This window comes from Melospiza georgiana, chromosome 16, assembly GCF_028018845.1.
Source record: "Melospiza georgiana isolate bMelGeo1 chromosome 16, bMelGeo1.pri, whole genome shotgun sequence".
Classification (NCBI taxonomy): domain Eukaryota; kingdom Metazoa; phylum Chordata; class Aves; order Passeriformes; family Passerellidae; genus Melospiza; species Melospiza georgiana.
Genome location: NC_080445.1, coordinates 12,401,383 through 12,417,674, shown reverse-complemented (window position 1 = coordinate 12,417,674; position 16,292 = coordinate 12,401,383). Strand labels below are relative to the sequence as shown.

Sequence of the window (16,292 nt, the reverse complement as noted above, 5' to 3'; positions counted from 1 at the left end):
CTGGAAGGGGATGGAATTGCTGAGCCCAGGCTGCTGACCCCTCCGTTTTCCCCTTTTCCTGTGTTAGAGTCACTGTGTTAAACAGCTTTTAGTCTCTGCTGCCTTTAAATGCTACAGATCCCTGAAGATGCTTTTCCATTGCAATATTTCTTGATTCATTCTAGTATTTGTTTGGGAAAGTAGAAGAGCCTTCATTAACTAAAAGAAAAAAACAAAACCACAAAAACCCAACCAACCAAAAGCTTTTTGGTCATCTGAGTGTTGCTTAATAGACTTACATTTATTGATAGCACATGCTGAGTATTTACTTGAAATCCCACATGCAAGTAGAGAGGGAGAGGCAGGCCTGAAGGAAGGGTAAGTTTCCATACAAACAAAATCTATACAACAAAAAATTGTTGGAAATAGAAAAAGCAGCTTTTTATTTGTTTGTTTGCTGTTTACTAAGCATCAGCAGTGCCTGCATGACTTGCAAGTATAAAGAATATACTTGTCTTAAAGTACATTGTGCAGTGTTCTTGCTCATCCAGCCATTCTTTAGATGAACTCCATCAACATATCTAGATGCTTCAGCTGGTCCTCAGCACACTTGGAATGGGATTTTTGGTAAACAAGTTATGCAAGAACAATGCATCACATATTGTCCTCAATTCTTTCCTGGCTGCCATGTGACTGCATTGCATTGTACTGGAGCTGGAGTGACAAAGCTTTGTTTTATCAGCACTCATGTCTCAACAGAGCAGCTGTCAGAGCTAAAATATTGCAATAGTACCTGAAGGACAAGCTTTCCAAGAGGTAGCAGTGCCTTGAGAACAAAGAAAGTGTTCATTTCTTTTTATTGTTTTCATTTTCTGCCTTGAATGAAGGAAAATATTGTTTTAAAATATAACTTGAGGAGGCAACGAGCTCTTTTTTGCAGGGGATAAGAGGTGGTGCAGTGAAACTTTCATGTGTCTTTCTGTTCCAGTATTACACATTTATGTCTAACAATGAGCTCAGTGCTTGGGATGCCTCTGTGGCATAGCAAAATGTGACACCTAAAGACAAAACCATGTCTGTAACCTACTAAATTTAGCTACATCTTCGTCCACAACTCCTCTGATGTTCCTGTTGCACTAAACACAGTTTCTGGTGTAAATTCTGCTCCTGTCTCAGAGATCACCAGTGGCTTTCACAGCTTATCTGTCACACTGAAATTTGAATGTACTGTGTGTTGCACTTTGAGCTCTATGAGAATGTCACTTGACCATTCTGCCACTTTTAGGTTGGCTCCCTGAACGAGCAGTACTGTTAAAGAAATGTTTCATGGCCTGAATCAGGTTTTGCAGGCCTGCAGTATTTTCTTTTGGGGTTTGTGACCTGCCATGAGTACATGGATGTGAGGCAGTCCCTTCACAAAAAGTGGTGCTTCATCCCAGCTGAAAGAATTGAAATAGAACAAGGAAACAGGATTAAAACAATAAAATGCCAATATTTTGTTTGTTAAAGCAAGTCACCCAGATTATTGTTAGGTCATCTAATAATACAATCTTAAAAAGAGACAACATCTCCCACTTCTTTGATAAGTCAAAGATGAAAATGTCTGCTACTCTTCTTTTTTGGTTCTCTAGTAATTCCTTCGTCTGAGAGTCATAAAAAAAGTTTCAAAAGCTAGGCTTATAAAAAGCAAAATAGTGTAAATAAATATTGATTTGTTTATTTATAATTAGTCATTATGATGCCTTGAGAGGCTGCCTAGAAGAGAGGCTAGACAGAGTTAAAGGAATAAAGTAGGGATTGATTAAAGGCCTTCACAGGACACACCTTGGGCAGTGCTAGGGCCTGGCTGTGGCTCTGCCCAAGATGGACTCTGAGTTTTCACACTTTTATAAGCTTTGGTCCATTTCCATATTGGGGCTAATTTTCCAATTACAGCTCAGGTTATGCAGTCCCACCCTCCCAGACTGCTCCCCTCAAGTGGTGTCCTTGGTTCTGGGCCTGGAAAAGGATTGTTTTGCGTGACTGATCTGCAAGGAGAATTTGCTGACACTTTAAATGAAGTTCAGAGTCACACACTAAGGCAGTACAAAATCTGGAAAATATGAAAGCTGAAACTTAAGGCATCAATTGTACGGCTATAGAAAGAAATATCCAAGTCTGACTAAAATAATTTCCTTAGATGTTTTTCGCCTCTTACATTTTTCAGTGAATTCTAAATGCAAAGCAGCATGTCACTGTTCTGGAATAAGGCATTTAGAGTCATGAAACTCATTAATATTAGAGCCTCTGGCCATTATACATTATATTTATAATGAATGATAATCCTAATAATTAAAGAAGGCTGTGCATTTTAACCCTTTTCTACTCAATATTTGAACTTCACAACAACCACAAGTGTGTAACTTATTTGCCCTGCCAACCTGGTACAGTCCCCAGGTAAACATGAATGTCTTTACCTGAATGATTTAAATGAGAAAGTATGCAAAAACTATGAGAATTTTATCTCTATCAAGGCTGGTTGTGGTCTTTATATTCTATTTGGAAGAATAACATAATCTAACTTTGGTGCATTTCCATTTGATTTTAAAAAAATAAAGCATCAATGCAATTTTTCAAGTTTTACTTTCTCTTGGCAGTGATTTTCATTACAATGTCCTGCCTTGAATAATAATTATTTTCATGTTTCTTAATGTCCTTTTGCTTTCTAATCTGGTGTCACTAAATCAAGTTACAATAAAAAAGAAAGAAAGTGTATTTTTAAAGGCAAATTGACTCATCAGTATTGCTCTCCCCACCTCCCTGCACACACTGCACTTCATCAGTGTTTCCTTTAAAGAAAATAATGATGCTCTTTACTCCCCTCCGGTGTGTTTTGTGTTATCCAGTCCTGTTTATAAATCTCTTTTTGGACAGCCACAGCCTCTCCTCCTCTCTGACAGTCCTGTTGCCCCTTGCTGCTCATGAGTGCCTGTGTGTGGTTGGCATCCTGATGCATTAGAAATTACCTGTAAAGGCACAGAGCTCACAGCTTGCTCAGAATCATTTAAAAGTGCTTTTCTGCTTGTATTTCAGTCTGAAAAACAGACTTTGAAACACGCGTGGTCCAGGTTATTTAAGGCTGTGAAGAAAATTGGGATATGAGCTCTCAGCAGAGATTATTTGGAGAACATAAAGCTATAAATAAGGGCAGTGCCAGCTCAGAAGTCTGTGTGCTGTTCCCACTGAACCTTTCTTGCTGCTCTGACTTGAACCTGGGGTGGGACTTTCTTATCATAGCTAAGGGCAGGCTAACTTAAAGCTTACAGAGCTTTACCCAACCTTCAACTCATCATTTATTATTTTGTGTGATGAATTCAGTCTAACTGTTTAAAATGAGCTCCATGGGCTGTGCTGTAGAAGAGAAGGCTTTTGGTCCAGATGAGCTCTCCGAGGTGGGCAGAGAGCGATTTTAAACTCTAATGTTGGGAGGCTTTATAAATGTTCCTGTGAATACCAATGAGGTCTAATGGTAAATGGTGTGATTAGCTTCCTTGATGTGAAATTCCAAGTGACCCAGTTGTTGCTCTAATTAACAGCTTCTTTCACATGTGCTTATTATCAAGATGCATTAAATGCAGCCAGAGTTCCTCCTCTGGTCTGAAATACAGGCAGGGCAGGCTCTTACTGTCACCTTGTATTTAATATCAACTTTTATGTTTTTATGCTGTTCTAATTTTCAAGGAGACAGAGAGAAGTTTTGCATTCATTATTGTTCTGTTTGTCTTGTCTCTTATATGGTAAATGAAATAAAGTGCAACATGCAACAAAAAATGTATCAAAGTTACACCAGATAGAGAGAAAACAGAAGCAAATGCATTGATGTCCAGCATAATTTTTAAGCAGTAAATTTTTAAGCTAAATACTGATCCTGCAGTACTTAGCTTTATTTCTGTCTTTATCCAGTGCATTAAATTATCAGGTTTGTAATGGACTCAGTTTTATTGATGAGGGCTCTTAGAAACTCTTTAAAATAAAGTTTTTGAAGCTCATTGTTGTGGCATTAGCTTTCTCCAGTGATTAAGAATAGTCCATTGACATTTTTGTGTCCAGTGTTCCTCTGATGCACTAAGGAGTTACACTGTGATTCAGTGATAGACACTAATTTTTTAATCAGTTGGAGCTGAGAAAAACCAAACAAATAGCTGGAGAGAAGAGAATCAGAGTGCAAGTGGTTTGTTAAGTAGATGTCATCTCAAGGGTTTTCTGAAATGATTCAGGGTGATAGCAGGGCAGTGCATACCTGGTGGTTGGCCAAGAACCTCTGCTCTCCATCCACCTCTTCCCACACTGGGCAGGAGGCAAGGGAATGGGTATGAGCTTTTTGTGTGAGTTAGTGATGGCTTGTTACCAGAGAGCAACGTGTAATTCATAGCATTTCTGCAAAACAGGACAGCTGGTTCTGACCAGTAATAAAAATGTCACTTTCTGCCTTTCCTCTGAAAACCTCTTGGTCTGCATTTGTAGACCGTGTGTGTTATGCCTAGAAGAGTAATCTGGAACTACCAAATATTACATGTCCCTCAAGGAAAAGGAGTTCAAAGGGGAGATAACTACAAAAGGTGGCTCAGCCCAGTGTGTTTGTGCTCATCCTTTCCTTAGGAACTCACATGTGCTGCATCTGATGTGCCAGACAAGTGGCTTAGAGTGATCCTGCTGTAGTTCCTGTAGATACTCATGCAGTTATTCTTATGTTCATCCTCCCTGTAGGGGTAGGTGGAAATACAGGTAGGTGAGATCAATAAGGAGATGTATTTTTGGTTCCTGGTTTGTATCACACATTGACATGCAATGAATTTGGAGTATTCTCACTCGGTGTCTTACCAACTCTATTCCCAGACATTCCATAAAGAGTAATACACATCACAGCTCAGGAAAAAAAAAAATCTTGGAAATGAGATCTAAAAAAGACTGGGGAGAAAGGTTAATTGTAGGGATGTGATTTCATTTAAATTTTAACTTAGCTTGAAATAAACGTGTGCCAAAAAAAGGCAACTAGAAAAATGTAAATTTCAATTGCAGTCTTGCTTGGCAGTTCTGCTAAATTTTAGGAGCCTTCCCAACTATAGTATCTCATAATGTTACTCTATAAAACTCCAATTTGCTGCTTAATATCATTGCAACTTAAGACAATAGCAAGGTAATGAAAACTGTTGAGGTTCATGTTTCAAGTGCCATGGCCTCTCACCACAAGGATTGTGTTCTCTTCAAATGCTGATTGCTAATGGGGCCCTTGGATCAAGAGAATAAAGTGTTGGCTGCACTTTGTTCAATAGTGGTGCCACTCACTTCAAGCTTCTTTGAATTCTTTCAGGAATAGTTGAGAGGCCTTTAGGTAATGTCCTGGCTCTGCTCTTGATGGAATGCTATTCAGAAAACTTTCCATTCCTGTCCTGGTGGTGTTTTGGCAACTCTCTCTGAAAACAGCAGGCAGAGGCTTTTCTGCTGTTCAAGCACCACTTTCTTTTGAATTCAACTTTGATTTTTGCCCAGTCGAGGATTTTCTCTGTGTGGTGCTTCATAATTGCTGGAACTGAAGGACTACAGGAATTTTTGGTGAGGCAGAAGCAAAGCTTGCACTAAGTACCTGTCTGGTTTGGGTGACTTTGTATGGAATTCAGCAGCTCCTCAGTGTGTGTTTAAACTCATATCTGTGCACAGAAATCAGGGACAGGGAATAGTTCACTAGGGGTAATGAAGGTTCAGGAAGTGGTAAATTTATGAAAGGACAGAAGGCAATATATTTGGACAGTTTAAGGGCTGCTGTCACTGTGTAATGGTGTTCACAGGGGTCTTTGGGTGAGGGAAGAGATGAGGATCTGACTCCATGTTTCAGAAGGCTGATTTATTATGTTGTGATATATATTACATTAAACTATACTAAAAGAATAGAAGGAAAAGTTTCATCTCAGAAGGCTGGCTAAGCTAAGAATAGAATAGAAAATAATAACAAAGGCAGCTGCCTCGGAGACTCTGTCTGAGTTAGCTCTGCTGTAATTGGCCATTAATTACAAACAAGCACTTGTGACTAATCACAGATGCACCTGTTGCATTCCACAGCAGCAGATAACCATTGTTTACATTTCGGTCTTGAGGCCTCTCAGCTTCTCAGGAAGAAAAAATCTCAAGAAAAGGATTTTCATAAAAAGATGTCTGCGACAACACAGTAGCCAAAATAAATTCAATATCCCAGTGCTCTCTTCCTCCCGCTGCACAAACATGAGCAGTGCCCAGTCCTGGATCCAGTCTGGATTTGGGATCAGCTCCTACACTCAGAACAGCAACTTTTGGTTCAGCCTTTGTGCACACGGTGCCGGCACTCAGCTCCTGCTGCAGAGCACTCGCTGTGAGCAGGGATGCTGGCCTAGAAAAGAAGAAAGGTTTTCTTGCTTAGTTTGTGTTTGTTGAGAGGGAGCTCTTTTTTCACACAGCTTTTGTAGTTTCTCTTTGATCATCCGGAAACCAGACCTTTGAGTGCACAGCTTTAACAGTGTTTATACTATCCTGACTTATTATTTCAACCTCTGCTGTTGCTGAGGCAATCTGACTGGCAAAGATCATGGTCCCTTTAGTGTCACCCCTAATTCGAGTGGGAAATGCTATCTAGTTCACAGTGCAGTTTGGAGGGTTTGTAGGTTTGGTTTTTTCTCTTTTTTTGGGGTTTTGTTTGGGGTTTGGTTTTTTTTTTGTTTGTTTGTTTGTTTCCTTGGTTAATTTGGTTATTTTGCAAGTTTTGGGTTGGTATTGTCTTTTTTTTTTTTTCCCCTGGGTGTTTCCATGAGGCCTTTCTGGCTTGAGTGGGGATTGTGTGGCTTTGCATGGGTAGTGCTGTTGGCCTGAACTATTTACTTTTCTTTTGCACTTGGGTGAAAAGAGTGAAAACCCAAGAAAAGTTTTCCAGCTGCAGGTAGCTGGGTTGTATTTTTAACACCCTTTTTGGTCTTTCCTGCATGGTGGATTTCTATTCTCATTTACTCATTTATAAAAGAACAGATTGAGCAACAAGAGTTTTAAAGGGAAGAGGAAGGAAGGGCATTGAAAATATGGAAAGAACTGAAAAAAAAAAACCCAAAAAATTACATGAACAACCCAAACAATGTGGTATTACAGGTTCAAATATTCACTAAGCCACAGTGACTTCTTGAACCAGTATTCTTTCAAGTAGAGAAAAAGAAGGAATACTGATTTTAACATGGCTATCATATCCTTGTTTTGATGTTTATGGTCTTTTTCTGTTCTGTGAAATCTTTCTAAACTTTACTTGTCAGGTGTAGTACTCTACAAAAACATTCCGTTATGCTTTTCTAAGAAGCTCCCAATTTATTTTCAAAGCCCCAAAATTATAAGGAAAAATAAATTCACCTTAAAAAAAAACCAGAAATGCATGAATCACTATTAATATGCAAATTATACATACTAGTATGTATTTGTATTATACATATATATAAATACAGTTCAGGATCCAATCCTTCTGACTTGTGGTTGACATGCACTATTGGATAAAGAGTGAAATCTTGGTTTTGAACAGGTCATGATTTTACAAGTCTGTATTTGTTCTTAGTAGTCTGTATTTGTTCTTAGTCTTGACATTTTTAATAGAGAGAATAAGTGAACTGCAAGTGTGCTCTGTTCTATTCTGCAGCAAAATCCCACATTGTCCTGAAAACCAAGTCTTTGTGTTCAACAGGAATGGCTTTCATGGTACAAAATCCCAAAAACAAAACTCCATGTAGTCCCCAGGAAGCAGGATAGAGAAATAAAAACACACAAACACAAAAAATATACATTTTATCAAGCTGACAATTGTTTTGTGCCATCTTGAAGTTCTGGGCTCAAGAAGGAGCTATACTTGGTGTTGGAAGAGAAGTGAAGTACAGAATTCTAAAAGCACTTTAGTCAACTAATTTTTATTCTTTTCACAAAGGCTTGCAGCAAAAAATGGTTCAGGAAAAAAGTGTAATTTCCAGAATTTCACACTTTTCCCTGTGTGGGTCCGGAGAGGTGGAGCCAGGTTCAAGGTCCTGCCCCTTGCCTGAGGCAATCACCAACATCAGCAGCTACTGGGGGACAAACTGATGGGAAATGGCAGAAATCCCAAGCTGGTATTTTCATATTTGTGCCATGGTATCTGGTGGATCCATTTTATGAGCCAGGAAGTGAAGAAAGGCAAAACTGCTCTGCTGATTTTCAGCATCTTTGTTGTTTCTCACCCCTGGGAGAAGCTGACCTTGTTTCAGGGATGTTTTTCCTCCACATCTGTGTGCTGTTGTGTGTTTTGAAGCTTTGATCACCTCTGTTTTCTTTACAGACAGTGTGGCTTAGGGAGAGGGAGATATAAAACCAAAGTACATCAGATCACAGGCATTTTCTATGCTCCACTAATACCAGAAATTTGAGCCCTTCCTGGGAAGGAGTGGCTACAGATGCATCCCAAGCATGCAATCAAATGCCACCCAGGCTGTTATTCATAGGTAATGGGCAAAAATTCAGATGCACTCAGAGCTCACCTGCTCCATTTCCACATTTCTCTTTCACGCAGTAGTTATCTCTGCCTTTGGGTTGTTAAGATCTCTTTGAGTACAACACTGAAAGTGCAAGAAGTGGTGTTCATCTCAAGGTCACTTTGGTACTTGAGAGCAGCTGCCCTCCAAAGAGCACATAATGAATAGTTTTATTACCTTGTGGTTGGTTTTCCCTACGTGCTGGAGATTGCTTCATATGCTACCAGCTCATTTCTCCTTTTTTCTTTTTTTTTTTTTCCCTCCTCTGAACTACTGCTTTCTACAACTGTTTTCATCATTGTTAAAAATCATTTATATAGCACCATAAATTACAGGCACTTTACAAGCAAGGAGTAAGATACTGCCTTTGCCCCAAATACTTTATGGTTCAGATACATCTTTGATATCTGGTGTACCTTTTTTTTTACTTAACACACAGCCTGGGAATTTTAAGGTAGATTGCATTAATCTCCTGTTTTATTCCCACAATTTTTCATCATCAAACGATGGTGAGGTCCTTTCTGTGATGCAGATAACCAATCATCAGTTTGCTACTTGCCATTGAAGGTATTGTAAACATTCTCCTCACTGAGAATTCCAGGCACATACATTTGTGCTCATGCATTTGCATCTAAAACCTGTAGGCACTGGAAAAAACAAATCTAGCATTTTGATAATTTAACTCCCCCCTTGTTCTTTTTTTCTTGACACTCTAACTGGCATTTCCCATTTTTTTTTGAATGAAATCTCCCAGGAATTTTCATGTGATATTGCCACAGTGCCCAAGGAAAAACCTGGCAGGATGATCTTTGAAAAGGTATTTTATTTTTTGGAGTTTTGGCTCAATTATTAGACTCCTGACTCCAGGATGTTTTCTCATACCTCATTTACACTTCTGCTTCCACTAATACAGATATTTAAAATTCAATTGTAGCTATCATTTAATTTGAAATTAGGATTTTTTTTTTAAGTTTACCTAGATGATAATAGTCCAAAATACATTAAAGGTCTGTTACTGTAATTTTTACTATTCTCTTCCGCCTTTAAACACAGATTTTTTTAAAAAACCCCAAACAAGCAGCTGTAAATCTAAAGGAAAAAAACCCCTGTAAATTCACTTACTAATCTAATTTTTCCTAAGCTCTTGAAAACTGCAGGTCTTGGGTGCTGGGCACCTTTCCAGTGGTGCTCAGCTGAAAATGTGGAATCCAGTGTGGGATTGTGAGGGTTTCTTTCAGTTATGATGATCTTGTAACCAGAGTATCTATTTTACACTGAGAGATAGTAAAAAAAATTGAATAATTATCAGCGCTAAAAATATAGAAAAACTTTTCTCAACTCGTTTGTATACAAATTTTGGGGTTTTTTTTCACAGGTTGACATCAGAACAGAGCAATCATGGTGTGCTAGCATGGCCATGCAGTTCCTTCTGGTTTGAAAACCAGATCTAATGACTGAAAAATATTAGTCTCTCATATTCTATTCAGTATATTAAAATTATAATTCTGAGCCAAAAATTTTAAAGAGGTTTTTTTCACTAATTTCTTTGAAAATGTATTAGAGACTCCAAAATAATGCATAATGGTATTAGGTTTGCATTTACATCTCAGGCTTTTACAATTTTTAGAGAACTGTGTGGCTTATATGATACCAAATATATAATGATGTGAATAACATTGGTTTTTATTTTAAAATGGTTGAAAGGAGAAGAAAAAATAATTTTTCAAATTCATTAATGAAAATATATTTCCATGTCTTATTCAGAATCATCCAAGCTTTTTTTTGAAAGTGCTGGCAAACACTGAAGTTATTAAAAAGACAAAAAAGGTCAATGAGCGTGCATCTGTAATCATACTACCATCAGTGTGGCAATCTAAGCTAGAGAAAATTCAGTTGAAACAAAGATTTTTGATGTTATTCCAGTTAATAACAAAAGCAGGTTGATGTTCCTGTGTGTTTTTCTGAACTAAACCCCACCCAAATGTTTATTTTGCTGTGCTGCTGGCACTAAGGCATGGCATTGATGCACTTGAAATGCATTTTGTGGGTCCTCAGGCTCTTACCTGCTTAGGTTCCTGCTGGGAGTGCCTTCCCTTGGCCAGGTGGAGGGAAGAATGTAAAATTCTTGGAATTGGGTTGGAATTTGGAGCATAGAAATAGTCTTAACAGGTGTGTATCAGGAAAAGAGAACTTTAGTGTATGTTTAATTAGGTTCTGGTGCTCCCTGACCTCAGTGTTTGCATTTCCACATAAGGGTTTAATTCAGTTTTAATTCAGTGAGTGAAGGTGGAGACTCACTCAGAGCAGAGCATCCTCGTTCAGAGCTCAGGGGAGAACACCAAATATCACCTGCGAGAGGCCAGATGGGCTTTGTGCAACCTGATCCTGCAGCCCAGAGCTCCCTGCCTGTAAAGGACTGCATTAACAAGCCCTGCTCATGGGGAATTCCCTCCTTTGAAGTGCAGGTCAGGATGCAAAACAAGCCCTGCTTGTTAGCCCTGTGCTCTGAGTGTAAGGTGTCCTTAGGAGACAGCAACTAAACGGGGGCAGGGCACCCCATTCTGAATGGGATTTGTCATATTGGCACGTGACATTTCATGTTGAAAAGAAAAGAAAAAAAAAATCAAAGTATCTTTTGAAATGCTTCAATATTGTTTACTGGCAAGGCTCAGTTTGCCAAGGTGCTGTGGTTTAGCAAGGTCTCGCTCAGTGAAAAGCAGTAAGTGCCGTGATGCCTTTGATCAGCATTTTGCAGTTTCCTCTGGGGGGGAGCCCAGCTGAGCCTGATGCAGTCCCAGAGAGAAGGGATATCCAGGCTGTCACATCTCTGTGCTCCTCAGGGGTGTGCTTTCCTGAGAGCAAGAGCAGCAGGGTTTGCTCTGCCCCTTGCTGCTGCTCCTTTAGGCGCAGTCCAAGTGCCACCAACCTTCTGTCATGGGAGGTGCTTCAGAGCTGGGCACTGACCCTGGGCTGCAGCTGGATGGTGTGCTGGGGATTTGTCTCTGATGGAAGGGAGGAACATCCACCCCTTGTGATGCTGCTGGAGAATTTCCCTCCTGAGATGGGAAAAGAAATAAAATCTCAGCTTTCACATGTGACGGTGTTCACGGGGGTCTCTGGATGAGGGAAGAGACAAGGATCTGACTCCATGTTTCAGAAGGCTGATTTATTGTTTTACGATATATATTACATTAAAACTATACTAAAAGCATAGAAGAAAAGGTTCTCCTCAGAAGGCTAGCTAAGAATAGAATAGAAAAGAAAGAATGATAACAAAAGGCAGCTTTCTTGGACTCTGTCCGAGCCAGCTGGTCTTTGATTGGCCATTAATTACAAACATCCAAGATGGGCCAATCAAAAATCCACTTGTTGCATTCCACAGCAGCAGATAATCAATGTTTACATTTTGTTCCTGAGGCCTCTCAGCTTCTCAGGAGGAAAAATCCTAAAGAGAGGATTTTCATGAAAAGATGTCTGCGACATCACACATGCACAGAGTCTTATCAGCCTGTACTAGCAGAGGAATCTACATTTTGGTTTGAGACAGAGGTTATATTTCCAGAATGTCACTCTTTTCAGACCAGGGTGTAATTTTTTTGGTTTTTCTCAGTGTCAGTACCTGTGCATTTGCTGTTGGAAATAGTTAACTTTGCATTTTGTTGCTGGGAAAGGAGTATCCAACTGATGTGAACCCCCTAGGAAAACAGAAAATACATAGATTCAGAGCATCTCAGAACACCAATTAAATATTTAGTGTACAGGCTGGATCCCTCCTAATGGAGAGTGTCTGAGGTAAACACAGCATCTCTAATGTACAATCAATTTAATAACAGAAAGGACTGGCAGCTCATGGAAGGGGAGGGGATGTATTTTGATTTCAGGCAGAAGAACTGTGTGAGAAGTGAACTTTTTAATTGTGAGAATGAATATTCAGGCAATCCAGCTTTGGTTTGCTGAAGGAATTTCTTATAGAACTGGAGGGCAGTGGGGGAATGGGAAGTACTCACAGGTTTGATGATTGCCTGGTGGTGGCTGTGCGAGTGGGTCTAGAGGCAGAACACTGACATGATTTGTACTGCTTGAAATATGAAGGGAAAATTATTCTGAATCTGACCTTTTGCAAGAAGCTGGATGCACCCTAATTTTTTTTTAAGACCAGGAAAAAGTATCCCTACAATGTAGGGACATTAGAAGTGGTACAGTGACCTGGTTATCAGGTGCTGTCACAATCTTCTGTCCCAGGGTGTTCCTTGGAGCAGTGCTGTGTGCATTTACCAGCTGCTCAACTACAAGAACTCCTTCAGAGTTGAGCTGCATTTAGCTTTCTTCTAGAAACACCTGTTCTTCAAAACCAACCATGTCCCGTTTAAGAAATCCTAGAAAGGAGTCTTGGTGCTCTGAAGCTTCCAGAGTGAACAAGAACAGACCATGGGACAGCTGCATTCACAGCCATTCTCAGATGCTCCAAGATGCCAGGATGACATTCCCTCTGCCAGACTGCCAGGAAGCACTCCTCATCTCGTTTTGTCTTCTGGCATGCTCTGGTTTCCTCTCAGGGTTTGGACTGATGGAAAGAAATTTCCCAGTATTTTTGAAGTGATGTCAAAATAACTTGAGGTCACTTCTGAAAATCAGAACCATTTGGCCATGCATGTGCATACAGCACGCTGCATTGTTAAGGAAAGCACTGATGCAGCCTTAATTATTGTCTCACTACTTATTTGTCTTTAATACACAAATATCAGATTTCAGAAAATGTCAAGTGTTTCTGGAAAAACATAGTCTGAGACCTATTAAAGGCACATGTTCTGTGAGTCTCATGGTAGGAGCCAAAAAAAAAGAAAAAAAGGTAATGGAGAAAATCTGCAGACATCAAGATGATGGAGAGGGTCCTACAAGTCACAAAATGAAAGGCAGGCATAGATGCCCAGAGTGTTTTTGTGGTCTGGAAGGCAGCCAAAGAGGCATTGATTTATTAAAGAGCAGCCTCACGGCTTCCTTTTCTCTATGTGATGGTGCCATTAGAGCTCCTCAAGCAGGCTCTGATTTCCTTGAGAATGAGGATGCTGAAGACAGTTGTTGTTTCCAGGCTGATGCCACTGCCAGACCATCACTTTGTGTACCTGGCTGGGGAATTCAGTGTGTCAAGTGTGAGTTCCTGATTGTTAAACACAGCCACTGCTTGTGCAAGAAGCACCCCAGCAGCTGTGTGGGTTGTACACTCTGCAGTTGTGATGGCATAAAAAGAAAACTTTAATGAGACAGCAATAGTGAGCCACCAGTTGTCTCAGAAATGCCCAGCTCAGCTGTTTTGTTAATGGAGTTAACTCAGGGCTGTCCCTGTGCACTGCTCACACCCTGGCAGTGATTAGCACCTGTAGCATCAGCTTTTTGTCTGCTTTTGCAGATATCTCAATCCTCTTATGTAACTCCTTTTCTCTCTGAATAGCCAGGATTAATTTTGTAGTTTTCCATTCCTTGCCCCTGCAGTGCCTCCCTAAAACCCTGTCCCTGTGTCTGCTCCTTTGTCACTTGTCCATGGGCAATACCTCCACCAGGCTGCAGAGCCTTTTCTGATACTATGAGCAAATCTGGAGGTGCTGCCCGCTATCAGAAAAGCCTCTGCCCAGCCTCATTGGTTCTGCTGCTGTTCCCAGGAGCTCAGGTGGCACAGGAGGAGATTTTTCACCTTATTTTAAGGCAGGGCTGCTGTACAGTGGGGCTGCCATCAGCTCTGAGAATAGGAGAAGTGTGCTCAGCACACACTGTGGATGTGCCTGTCCCTCACCAAATCAAAACACTGATAGAACCTTATAACCGTTCTCACCTTGTTAGAAAACAAGAGAGAGGAGAAGACAGAGCATGAATTAGTTTTGTCAGATCTATAGTCAGAAATAGCAGCTGATAGGTTTGCTGTGATAAGCCCTGTGTGATGGCTCTGCTGAAAGGTAGGCTGCTCCATGATTTACTGAACTATTAGAAGTGGTAAAACTGATCCATTTGTTATCATCCAGTGCATAAAGACTTCAGGATTTAAGGAGCCTGCACTAAATAACAAAGCAATTTATATACTCATAAACTGAAAATTACAGGGAAGAAGTCCTTAAGTCATTGGTAATAGGAGCCTTTTATCATATTAGTGATGATTACTAAATGTTAACCCCTACTCCCGTTTTTAAAACCCAATCTTACCTTAGAGTAGTTGCAATTACTTAAAGAACTCCTGGAGACAACTTTGTATTGATTTATTACGCAAGCGTGGCAAGTTTTATTTATTTATCTGAGTGCCATCCCTCTCCCAGCCCATCAGGTGAGGTGAGCTGATTGATGGTTCTGCCAGCAGCAGCATGGGGCTGATGTCACCTGAGCAATGGGATGAGCTGCCTCCACTGCTGGGGAGCACATCTTTACCCAAAGCAAATTTGAGTGTAATGTCTTCAAAAGAGATTTTTTTTTTTTCTGTGCTTCAATAACCAGATAATAGTTAGCAATAGTTGGTTTCAGATTAGTCTGTTCTAAGGAGAATATAATTATGTGTCCTACTGTGAAGATGGAAATACCCTCTGCCAGGTTTTAGAAATGCATTATAAGAGTGTGAGTTGTCTTTGTGTTCTCTTGAAGCAAAGATTTTATGGGCACTGGAAAGGAGATGTTGACTAAAGCTAAGCAAACATTTGCCTGGAGGTAATTTTACTGATGACATGAGTTTCTTTTTTCTGCTCCAGAGTGTCCTGAGATACTTAATTCATTCAAATTTCATTCAACCAATCTAAGTTCTCAAGGAACAGATGAATTGAGACCCACTTGTTACCAGAACTCAATATTTGATATCCAGCTTGCTTTGTTTAAATGTGAATGATTACATGCTGAAACAGATTTGTTTCTTTTTGTGAGCTGTATAAGCAGAGTATCTAAAATCAAGATTTACACACACACCTGAGTGTTGTACAGAAGAAATTTGGAGAGTCATACTAACATTTCAGGGAATTTAGTTAAAACTCTTTTCTTGCAGAGGGTAAATTCTGATCCCACTGCCCTTGTGTTAAACTTTTCTTTCACAGACCTTGTTTAAGTAAATTCAAATGCATCATCAGCCCACAGTAACAGTGATCAGAATGAAGCTGGAGTCCAACTGAGATCCTAAATCCAGGAGGGATTTTGTGAGGTTTTCCTGTGGCTGCCAGGGCTCTCTTTGGCAGCTCTCACCAAACAGAGTGAAGAAGCAGCACCTGCCATTAAAATTATGGATTGACTGAGCTGTTACCAACTAAACTATGATCACTAATAATTTGGGTTAATTATAATTACCTAGTTACCCTGAGTTTTGTCAGGATGGGATGTTTGAGTGCTGGGAGAAATAAGCCAGACTTTGTTCCAGACACATCACAAATGAAGTGTTTGTACCAGACATCACAAATGAAGTGTTTGTACCAGACAAAGGGGCACAAAAAGGGTTTTCTTCCCATCACTTTGCTGTGCGAAGTGTTAGGGAAATGAATCCACCGACACCAGAGGTTTATGTCCAAAAAGGAGACAGAGGAGTCCTTTCTGGCTTTATTCTAATAAAGGGAGAGGCCATGGGGCATTCCCCTGGGGTCTCTCCAATTCTTGTAGGACATAGTCTCCCTTTTATCCCAATTTCCCATTTCCCTTCTCTCTTTCCCCATTGGCTGAGGTGCTTGAGAGGTTCAGACTTCCCAAAACACCTGATACCAGAGATTTCCCTCTAATGTATAAACCTCCCTTTTAATTTTAATTCTTAAGGAATTTAGGGGT

At 40.0% G+C, this 16,292-nt stretch overlaps 1 protein-coding gene across 26 annotated transcripts in view; it reads left to right on the top strand.

Moving 5' to 3' along the window:
• RBFOX1 (RNA binding fox-1 homolog 1) overlaps positions 1-16,292 on the top strand; it is a 1,171,935-nt gene that overhangs the window by 801,950 nt on the left and 353,693 nt on the right. The window lies entirely within an intron of this gene.